General features: G+C 54.4%; 1 protein-coding gene across 7 annotated transcripts in view; it reads left to right on the top strand.

Moving 5' to 3' along the window:
- Nucleotides 1-10,000, top strand: part of Ebf3 (EBF transcription factor 3) — a 115,516-nt gene that overhangs the window by 85,994 nt on the left and 19,522 nt on the right. The window lies entirely within an intron of this gene.

Raw genomic sequence — 10,000 nt, 5'->3', positions numbered from 1 at the left:
CCATAGCCTCCCACACACCCCGTAAGATGAAGTGTGGAGGGACTGCTGTCAGTAACAGCAGCAGCCCGTACCTCCATCAAAACAGTGGCCTGCATGCCCACCTGCATGCTGGGTCCTCTGCCCGCCTCATCTCCCCAGCTTTGCCCTGTGATGTTGCCACTGTTTAGCTGCCCAAATTTGGACTCAGACGCCTGTCACACACCCAGCAAACAGGAGCCTCTGTGTGAGTCAGGTCCCTGCTCTGATCTGGGGTCCTAGACCCTGCAGGGTTCTGCTTGAAGGGGTCCTGTATTCTTCGAAGGTGCTGGACAAGCTCAGGGCAGCAGTAAGGGCGGCCCTTGTGGTCCCCATGTTTGGTTCAAGGCTGTCTTACACAAGGCTTTGCCACATAAGTGTTCAATTGACACAATCTGTTTGAGAAGTGCCATGAGTAAACTTCTCCTGGAGGCGTGTCTGCATCCTGGGTTCCAGTCCCAGGCAGCTCCACCGGCTGTGACACTAGAGGGAGGCTTCTGGCGCTGGACAGTACTCGCCAAAGCCCAGTGCAGGGGGAATGGGCGAGTACTCGTTGACTACTCCTGGCCTTGGAGTGTGTGTGCAGTGGCAGGTAACCACGCCTGTGTCCTGGTGGCTGCAAGGTCCGTGGCAGGGGACAGCAGGGTGCTCTGGGCTTGACACCTGCTCTGCCCCATCTGAAGGTGCCCTGGAGGGGCCTCGTCTCCCTCTGGTGCACTGTCCCCTCTCTGGAAGGTGTAACACAGGGTGCTAAAGCCCCTGCCTTTGCAGCCAAGGGAGGGTCATGGCAGTTACTCAGCCTCCTCCCTTTCCAGGAGACACTGAAGGAGCACAGGAGACAACATGTAAGGCTACCCCTCCCCAGACCACAGGGACCCCACAGGCATTCCTGGGCTGTGTCCTTGGAGGCACCAGGTACCCACAGTCCAGCACCTCTACATGGTCAGTGTGGGAGACAGGGCTTGCCCATGCTAGGGGTCATATCCTCCCATGGGACCAGCCCACGGGGGACTAGGGCCCAGAACTGCTGAATGACATGGGGCAGCAGGCATAGCTGACAAGGCTTCATATTCCTTGGCCGCCTCTGGGGCTCCCTGCAAGATCCAGAGATGAGAGAGATTGACTTCTCCAGATTCTGAGCCCCCCAGTGTATTAAAAAAGACATATCAAAATGAGATATTATAAAATTGAGGCATCTTAATGCTCAACATAAGAGTCTTCAACTTTGCACTGTGCGTCACAGTGTCCCCAGGTCTCCAGTCTGCGTTTCCTCCTGAAGCATGATGGTCAGTAAGTTACCCAAGCTATTCAGCACTTGATTATCAAATAGAATTTGTGTTGGATGATTCAGCCCAACAGTAGGCTCATATAAATACTCAGAGCACATTTGTGGTAGGTGAGGCTAATTGTGAGGCATGGTGGTGGGTTAGGTGTATTTGAAGAATTTACATGTAGGGCATTTTCAACTTATGAAAACTTCCAGGCATATCGGGAACAGAACCGCATTGTAACTTGAACCTCTGCATACTCCAACAAATAGGTGCTTTTGCTGGGTATAAAGGACAACCACTGTGCGTCCTGGTTCTGGGAGTGGCCAGGGTCAGAATCCTGCCTCGGGCCTGATAGGGCCTCCCTGGCACCTTTCCCATGGGACCACTGGCCTGTGTGAGCTGCAGCCACAGCTGTGCACGTATTCATGGGGACTGTTGGTGTGATCCCACATGTGCCTGAGTCTGTGGCCTTGGCCTAGGCTGTAGCCACAGCAGGTGCTGTGCAAAGACCAGCCAGGTCTTGTAATGTGACAGCCCTGAGCCTCTGGGTGATGTGAGACCTGGCTTCCTGTCTCCCTACTCCTCTGAGTCCCATTTTTCTGCCCTCCCTTGTGGAGTTTTTGTGAGAACCAGGGGTAAAATCTATACAGTGTCTCTGTATGGCAGGCCCTTGGTGAAGAGTGCCTCATGAAGGACGTTAGTGACATTGAACTTATGTCTAGGTCCATGGGAAGCTGCCTGCATCCTGAGCGCCCTGGAGGTAGAGACATCGATTGATTGTTCCTGAGCCATGTAGTGGCACCTGCACTGTGGCAGGTGTATGTCAGGTGATAGGTGTCCCGAGCAAGCTTCTGTGTCTCAGCCACAACCTGCATTTGCCTAGTGGGACCCAGTGAGCACGTGTCTACATGTGGCAAGACTGATTTGCTCTGCTCAGGAGGATGCTACTTGTTCTTACATCAGACCAGGGGACGGTCTCACTGGGTTCTTTCCTGAGTTCAGATCCTGGCAGATGCAGGTGCTTTGGCAGGGAGGTCTGTGTGGCTACTGTCATAGTGGAGAACTTTTTAAAAGAGAAAATATGACAGCAGAGAGGTCCTGCTCCCTTCTCTGCGTTGCCTGTGGTCTGCTGATGATCCTGTCCCAGTGCTGCAGAGAAAGGCCCTGGGCTGAACACTTGTAAACAAATGCAAGTGTGCAGGGAGGGAGGTGCTGCCTGTCACTGGTTGGCAGGCGTCACCTGACAGTGGTCCCAAGTCCCGATTCTCTGGGACCAGTGGGTGGGGAAGTGCAGCTGTCTCTACCGCCTGTTGTCCTCTGGCCAGAGGTGATGCCCTCTTTGGCCAGAGGTGCCCTCCCCAGGTGTCTGTGTGTCCCTCACCTCCCCCAAGGGAAGCTGAGTTGGGTCCAGCCCACGGCCTCCCCAGAGGCCTGCCCTCCATTTCCGAATGGTGTTGCGTTCACTCCGAGGCTGGCTGGGCTTGGTGGGCCACACTCCAGGGTCCTGCTGCCCAGGACTCAGGGGTTTCCTCCCGAGCACGGGCACTTTGAAGGAGGCCACGCTGCAGCTCAGCCCTTCCTAGCTGGAAGCTAATTTATTGCCTCCCCCCACACCCCAATCATTAGTGGGAATATACATTTCAAACGCAGTGTAAGGGATATGTGGGGGGAAGCAGTACCTCAGGGAGCAGAGGAGAGGTGGGGTCATACCCTGTCTGACCTGGAAGCTTCTGTCTGATTTGCATTGCCCCCAAATTGATGGGGACAACGAGGTAATCACCGGGAGCCACTCCCTGCTGAAAGCTGAGCCTGCCCCACTGGGTGTCACGGCGTGGGCGCCGTCCCTGGGCGTCTGGTTCCCATCAGCGTCCCAGGCCCTGGAGGCTGCCGGGATACCCTCACATTTAACCTTCCTGGCGTGGGGCCAGCCACGGGGCAGCCGGGCCAGGGGATAATGAACCTGTGTGCAGAGGAGGGGCTGCCCGCCAGCCTGTAGGGGCTGGGAGGGACTTTACAAAAGGCCTAAATGATCTGTTTACAGTGACCTGAGAAATACCAGATTTTTCAGAACCAGACCCTATTAGTCAACCCAGAGTGGGCACAGTCGGCCTCTCCTGCCCAGGAAGGGGAGGTGGGCTGAGCCCCACCCGTCCAGCCCCTTCGCCTGCTGCTCTCAACCACTCTCAAGTCACAATTACCTTGGGAGGCTGTGGCAGTTGAGTTGATTAGCACGGTGAATTAAAAGAAGGAGTCACAAATGACATGTCCAGTGCTTCCATACTAGTCCTTAGTATTCCCAGTGCGCCTCACCCCTGTTGTAAGAAGGTCAAAAATTAGAGAGAGAGAACAGTTTTCAAGCGGCTAGCACTTAGGAGCAGAATTAACAATCACTGTGTATGTAATTGCCAGTTAATAGTGAATCGCCTTCTAGACTGTAAAATGCAATATAAACGGGTGGGCACTGAAAATTAAATTAATGAGATATTTGCTGCATTTAAAAGCGAATAGTGCAAATTAATAACTGGGTGCAATGCTCGTTTTAATATTTGTCTAATAGTGTACCACTTGCTTATTTAATAATAATTAAGATAGTACTGGAATCTCCTACCTGGGAAACCCATGTAGGGGCATTTGTAACATCGCCAGTAGAAACACATCGAGTTGTTAAGAGTAATAAAAGAAATTATTTTTTAATTAGAATAGAAGCATTACAGTGTTGCTTGATTAAGACAGATTGGAGTTTGCATGCTTCTAATTGAAATTATGTTATCACAAAAACTAGTTTTACAGGCATGTCCTAAAGTGTGAAGTGCTACAGCAAAAATGTGTGTTGCTGTTTTCTTAAAATGTTCAGAGTGGTCATTGGCAGAGTGGTCTCCCTTTAAATCAAGAATGGAGGCCACTGGTGGAGGCTTGACATCAGCATTGTTCCCAGGACACCAGGAATGGGCTTGGGGGACTTCAACTGTTGACCTCTTACCCTGACGTTTGATTGACCCACCCTCATTTTAGAGATTTCTTTTGCTCAATTTAAGAAATTATCACAAATTACTGGGAGTCAAGGTGTCTCCAGTGACAGACTGAGCCAGTTCCTGGATGAGATATTGGCAGGCAGCAGCGAATGTCCCGCAATGGACACGGGGAGCTCTTGACTCCAATACCTGGACCAGCCCCAGGTCTGTGATGCGCTCACTAGTTGTCACTAGTTGGGAACATAAAAATGATTATTTTCTGCACAAAGACATGCATTCAATTTCAGGCTTATGAAATCATTCCTCAGCCAGCAACTGCTGACAGTTTGTGTTCTCTCTGATGTAGTATTTATGTTTCTCTTAAAAAAAAAAAAAAAAAAAAAACATGTCCAAGAACTGGCTGCATGTCGAGGGCCAGTGGTTCCTCCTGAGGGCTGTCCTGCAGCCGTGGCCACAGTTCCCACCGAGGCTGCTGGCAGGGCTCCGTGTTCATCCCCTGGGAAAGCCTGGCAGTGCTGGATCCTGGGGGAGACCTCTGGTGTGGCCCAGACGGGGTTCCCCCAGGGTCAGCGGGCCGTGCCAGCTCCTGCTCACCTCCCTGGCTGCTGCACCTCAAACACATCTGCAGAGCCAATGATTCCTAATTGCCGCCCACAAATCATGCCATTTTACCCTGATGAACCAAATGGCAATGGCTGCCTTAAGCGTAAACCACCTGATTGTTTCCATTATAGGTTTACAGCCACATACGTGGACACAGTGAGAAACACTTTCAGGTTCTGGAGTTTGGGCAGCATAAGCCTGAAGCAGCCAGTGACCCTACCCTTCTTGGCCAGGGCCAGCGGAGCCCAGCTGCCCACTGCCCATTCCTGTCTGCAGTGTGCATCCTGTGGCCATGCTGGCCATACTGATTGAAAGTTCAGTTCTCCATCACCCCTCTGCGCTGTCCCCAGAGCAGGGACACCTCTGGATGCCTTGACTTTTACACAAGCCATCTCCCTGCAGGATAGCGCGGGGTTGTGCTGTCAGCTCGGGCGTCTCTTGCCCTGAATCGAGGTTTTCATCCCACCAGCCCATGACTCGGTGATACTCCCCTCCCCACCTGGTTCTTGTCAGTTGTCTGTGGCAGGAGAGGTGGCACACTTCCCCAGCCTGCCCCTTCACAGTGGCCAATGCTAGGGTCCTCGGGCCTCCAGGGCAGAGCTGAAAGGCAGGTGGTATGGGTGCCCACCTGGTGTCCTCCCTCAGTGGCAGCATGACCACCCCACACAGGAGCAGGTCAGCTGCCAGCATGCTGAGCTGGAGCTAGGAGTGGGATTCAGTAATGTGTCCCTTTAAAGAGGGTTGTGGGAAGGCTCCCGGGTCCCTGCTGTCCCCTCTTTCCTGTCTCGAAGGAGGCCAGGAGAATGAGATACACCGTTTGTGCTATTGCACAAGTAGACTATTTGTCCTAATCAGTGACACCCATTTACTAGAATTGCTTAAAATGAACTATACCTCATACAGAAATCGCACATTTAGAGAGTTCCATTCATCATGTGAACATTGAGGGCCAGTAAACTTTTCTGCCCCTCCAGTGGGATCATAGGCATGCATCAAAATGTTAAAAATGATTGGTGAGAGGGAGCTGTCACCCATTTATCAAGGGAAAGAACATTATTTGCTAATTTCCCAACCAGGCTGCTGACAGGGTGCTTCGTCTTTGGACCCATGGTGACCAGCGTGGCCTTTCTGTTATTAGTACAAGTCAAGCGCTTTTGGGCTGTTGCTAACAAGACACATTTGTCTGTCATCAGAGGGGGGTTTGGTTGCCTTCCAAGTGGCTGTGACCCAGTCTGCTCCCTGCACCCCGATTGGCTGCGCTTGCCGGGGCCACACAAGCCCTTGAGGGGAGACGGACTGATAAATCACGAAGTTTCCACGTCAAGGTGAAGGTATTGACTCCTCGGCACCCTGACAAGACGAGCATGAGGCGACGGCCATCCGTCTTCCCCAAAGGACAAAGGGGTCGTCGGTTTCACTTGGGATGGGCGGCGTGTGTGGCTCTGATGCGGGCAGGCCTGGCCTTCTTCCCCAGAGTGCCACAGGGTCTGTGGTCCCAGCACCCTCCCCGTGGCAGTGCTGGGGGCACAGGGCAGAGGTAGTGGGAGAGACGGGGCCCCCATTCGGGGGTTTATTTCCAGTTCTGTTTGGGAAGGACACCCTTCTGAAGACAGTGTGAGAAGCCCTGGGCTGGGGGAGCCGGGGCCATGTGCGCCATGCGCTCTGTTTCTGGACATGTGGCTCGGGCGGGCACTTGAGGTCGGAAATGGCTGACAAGCGCTGTCTGCTCGGGCATGTGTGGCGCAGGCTGGGTCCTGGCACTGCTGGGCTGTGGCCCGCTGGTGCACCCAGGGGAGGTTTGAGGCCCGCTGCACACACTGCTAGGGGCTGAGGCTTGGGTCACAGAAGCAGAGCCTGAGAAAAAGTGCTTTCATAAAATTATCAACTGGAATAGTTGAACCTTTCTTATTTGTTATAGAAAATGCAAAATAAGTAGCATCTAGCTTTCTTCTCTTAGAGAGGTTTTTAGATAAACAACAGAACGGAAAACTCATAGTGATGTAGACTCTTTACTACACACACAAAAAATCGTCGGATGCAGTAACGAGCACGTGCAAGAACTTGACTCCACAGGCGTGGGTGCTTATGGGGGAGCGTGGGTGCTCTGGAGGACTTGTCACAGAGCGAGTGAACACTGAGAACACAAACTCTGTGGAGACAACAGGATGCCGCAGACCTGGTGCCAATCCTGTGCAGACTGGAGTTTAGGTGCAGCCTGACCCGGGGTTATCTTCCTCTCTCCCCTTTGGTCCCCACCCTCTCCACTGAGGTGTGTCCTCCTGTGTCATCCACACATGGAGATTCTGTTGAGGGCAGAGGAGCCCCGTGGGTCCTCTGGCCTTCTCGGGCCCTCACGGCTTCCCCACCAAGCATCCAGTGGCCACCGAGGAGCCAGGTGATGGGATGGAGGTATGTTTGGCCAGATTCCTCTCCATCTTTTCACCTGAAGTGTTGAGCTGGCACCTCTCCTCTGGTCCCGAGAGGGGTGGGGGCTGTGGCCTGTGGCCCTCACTGATCACATGAGCCCATGCACCCAAGGCTGGGGTCCAGCCAGACGTGTGAGCAGTGGCGATCCTTTTACCCCGTGCTTTGGAGACCAACTGTGTTTTCCTAAGGAGCGCCTCCTGGCACGGCTGGGGCCTGTGAGCACTGAGCTTCCAGGTGTGCACCCACGAGGGTGTGAGCCCTGCAGGGTGCCGGTGGCTGAGACCTGGCACTGGCTGTGGTGAGTCCCAGGTGAAAGCCTGCAGCCCGGCCTCCGGCGCTGGCCCTGGGTGGAAGTGCAGTCGTTCCCAGTTAGCGGAGTTTGCTGCCGTGAGAGAGGTTAGCGTGTGGCTGCCAGACACTGTGGGAGGTGTCAGGCCTCACAGGGCTTCCTGCCCTTGGGGGCTTTGGGCTGACACTGCTGACATTCTGTGTCCGCCCCACGGACCAGGCCTATGGGCTGCTCCCGCTGCACACGTGCTCAGCTGTGTCCCCGTGGCCGCAGGCCCTCTTCCCACATTCCTCGGTCACCTGCGCTGCTCCTCACCTGCATGGATAGAAAAACCAAGTGGAATGACCTTCAGGGTGAGTGTTGTGTCATCTTAGAGGTGCATCGTGGTTTGGCGCCACCTCCACGCAGCTTGGAATTGCCTGTGGCTTCTACGTTTGGAGTTTGCCTCTCTGGGCCAGGGCCTCAGCTGCATGCTGCAGTAATTTGGGATGGGAAGGAAACCACCAGGTCTCAGAGGCCCTTCTGATTGGGGTGTCAGGGACAGGGCTACGTATTCTTGCCACTTGGCAGTGGGCTCCTGACCAAAGGGACATGACGATGTCTTCATCCGGGCAGCCTGGGGCCTGCACAGCCCTTGGCAGATGTCTGATGCAGAAGCTGAGCTACAGTCCCTCTGACTCAGTGTCTAGTGGGGACCAACAGGATGCAGAAGAGGAGTTGATAGTCATGACTAAGAAGAGTCCAAGTCCCCTGAGAAGGGGTGCAGAGGGGTCTGGGATCTTGTGGGAGGAAGAGTCCTGGCAGGTGGTGTGGAGCTTGCAGCCCTGGAGGCTTGGTGGGGGGCCAGGGGTCTTCAAGGGGGAGGGAAGAGGGTGAGCCACAGAAGGGTGGCTTGGACAGCAGGTGGAAGGGGTGTGAGTAGCCCAGAGGCACGGGAGGGGAGGTCAGGTGGGGACACAGCACACTGGTCTCAGGGCAGCGAGATGGTTTCAACCTGTGTGGGAGTGGGGCTATTCCATGAGACTCAGTACTTGGGTCAAGCTTGGCAGTATCTTTAAAGGCACTGCCTCTGAATGTTCCTTTTTTGGGGGGTATTGAGCCTGATGAATTAGGAGTAAAAAATGTGTCTGTGGAAGTTGAAAAGGGCAATCATGTTGGGAAGCTGTTTCACCCCTGCAGCAAGACTTCATTCTCTGCTGTCCTTGGCCCATAGCTGGGTCCTGTCGCACGTGGCCCAGTGTGGTCTCTGTGCTGTTAGACAAACAGCAGGAGCACCGGTACTGCCAGACGGCTTGCAGACCAGAGGCCTGTCCCCAGGTGGGTGTAGCTGGCATGCCCTCTCATTCAGATCCACAGGGTTGCTTTGCCTCAATCATTTCTTCACACACAATCCACAAATTTAGGTTCACCCCAAGTGTACACTGAATGGTCTTTAACATATGTCACAATATTGTGTAAGTGCTGGTCCAATTACTCAAGAATAGTCCAGTGGGCCCCCAACCCCTCTCCTGTAGCCTCCAGGGTACCTCCTATTCTGGACACTAATGTCAGGGAATCATGGGCAGAGCCCTGCTCAGGGCCCTGGGGGTCACCTGTGCTTCATCATGTGTTGGGGTGCTGTTCTTATAGGGTTAGGCCACACTGTGTGTCCACTTGGCAGCTGGTGGGTGTAGGAGATCAGGACCATGCTGCTGAGCACCGTCACAAACTCGGCTCCTTCACTTTGCTTCGCAGTTGGAGACATTTTGACAGCTTCCGAGTTAGCCTGGCATCTTCAAGGAGCTGGGTGGCCATCGTGCCTCAGCACTTCTGAGCACCTACTATGTGCGCTGCCCTGAGTAGGGCAGACACATGGCAGAGGGTGACCCTGAGTGATGTTCCTTCCGCGTGTTAGGAAAAGGGACACCTAAATAGGAGAATGGGGGCCTCAGGAGGGGCTCCTGTGGTGGCACCACCAGCCCAGGGCACAGGAGGGACCTTCCTCTGTCCTTGGTCATGGCAGGGGCACCGCCACCTCCAGAGGGGCCCCCTGGAGCTCATTTTACAGCTCACCTCTGCACAGAGATTTTCCGCTGGGTTAAAGTGTACAAATCCATTGCTCGGATCGCTCTCCGCAGAGCATTGTGTTTCTGACTAGGAGTTTAGGACCCCCCCTCCTCCCCCAGAAAGCCTCCAAAACAGTTGGCCGCCCAGGGACAGTTTCTTCAAGCCCAGCACAGGCCAGGCATGAGTGCTATCTTGGCTGTGTTGAGGTTCTCACCTGCTGGTAGCTTCCAGTACCTGCTCGTCGCTACTCAGAGGGGCTGAGATGCCAGGATACGTTGGGGCGGGGGCAGGGGACGCCCAGGCCTGGTTGGTCTTGGGAGTGTGTGTGCTGGGCCGCGAGCGAGCGGAGAGGCGGGGAGGTGAGGGCGCCCTGGGCC

This window comes from Marmota marmota, unplaced genomic scaffold (genome assembly GCF_001458135.2).
Source record: "Marmota marmota marmota unplaced genomic scaffold, marMar, whole genome shotgun sequence".
NCBI lineage: Eukaryota > Metazoa > Chordata > Mammalia > Rodentia > Sciuridae > Marmota > Marmota marmota.
This window is presented reverse-complemented; position numbering and strand designations above follow the sequence as displayed.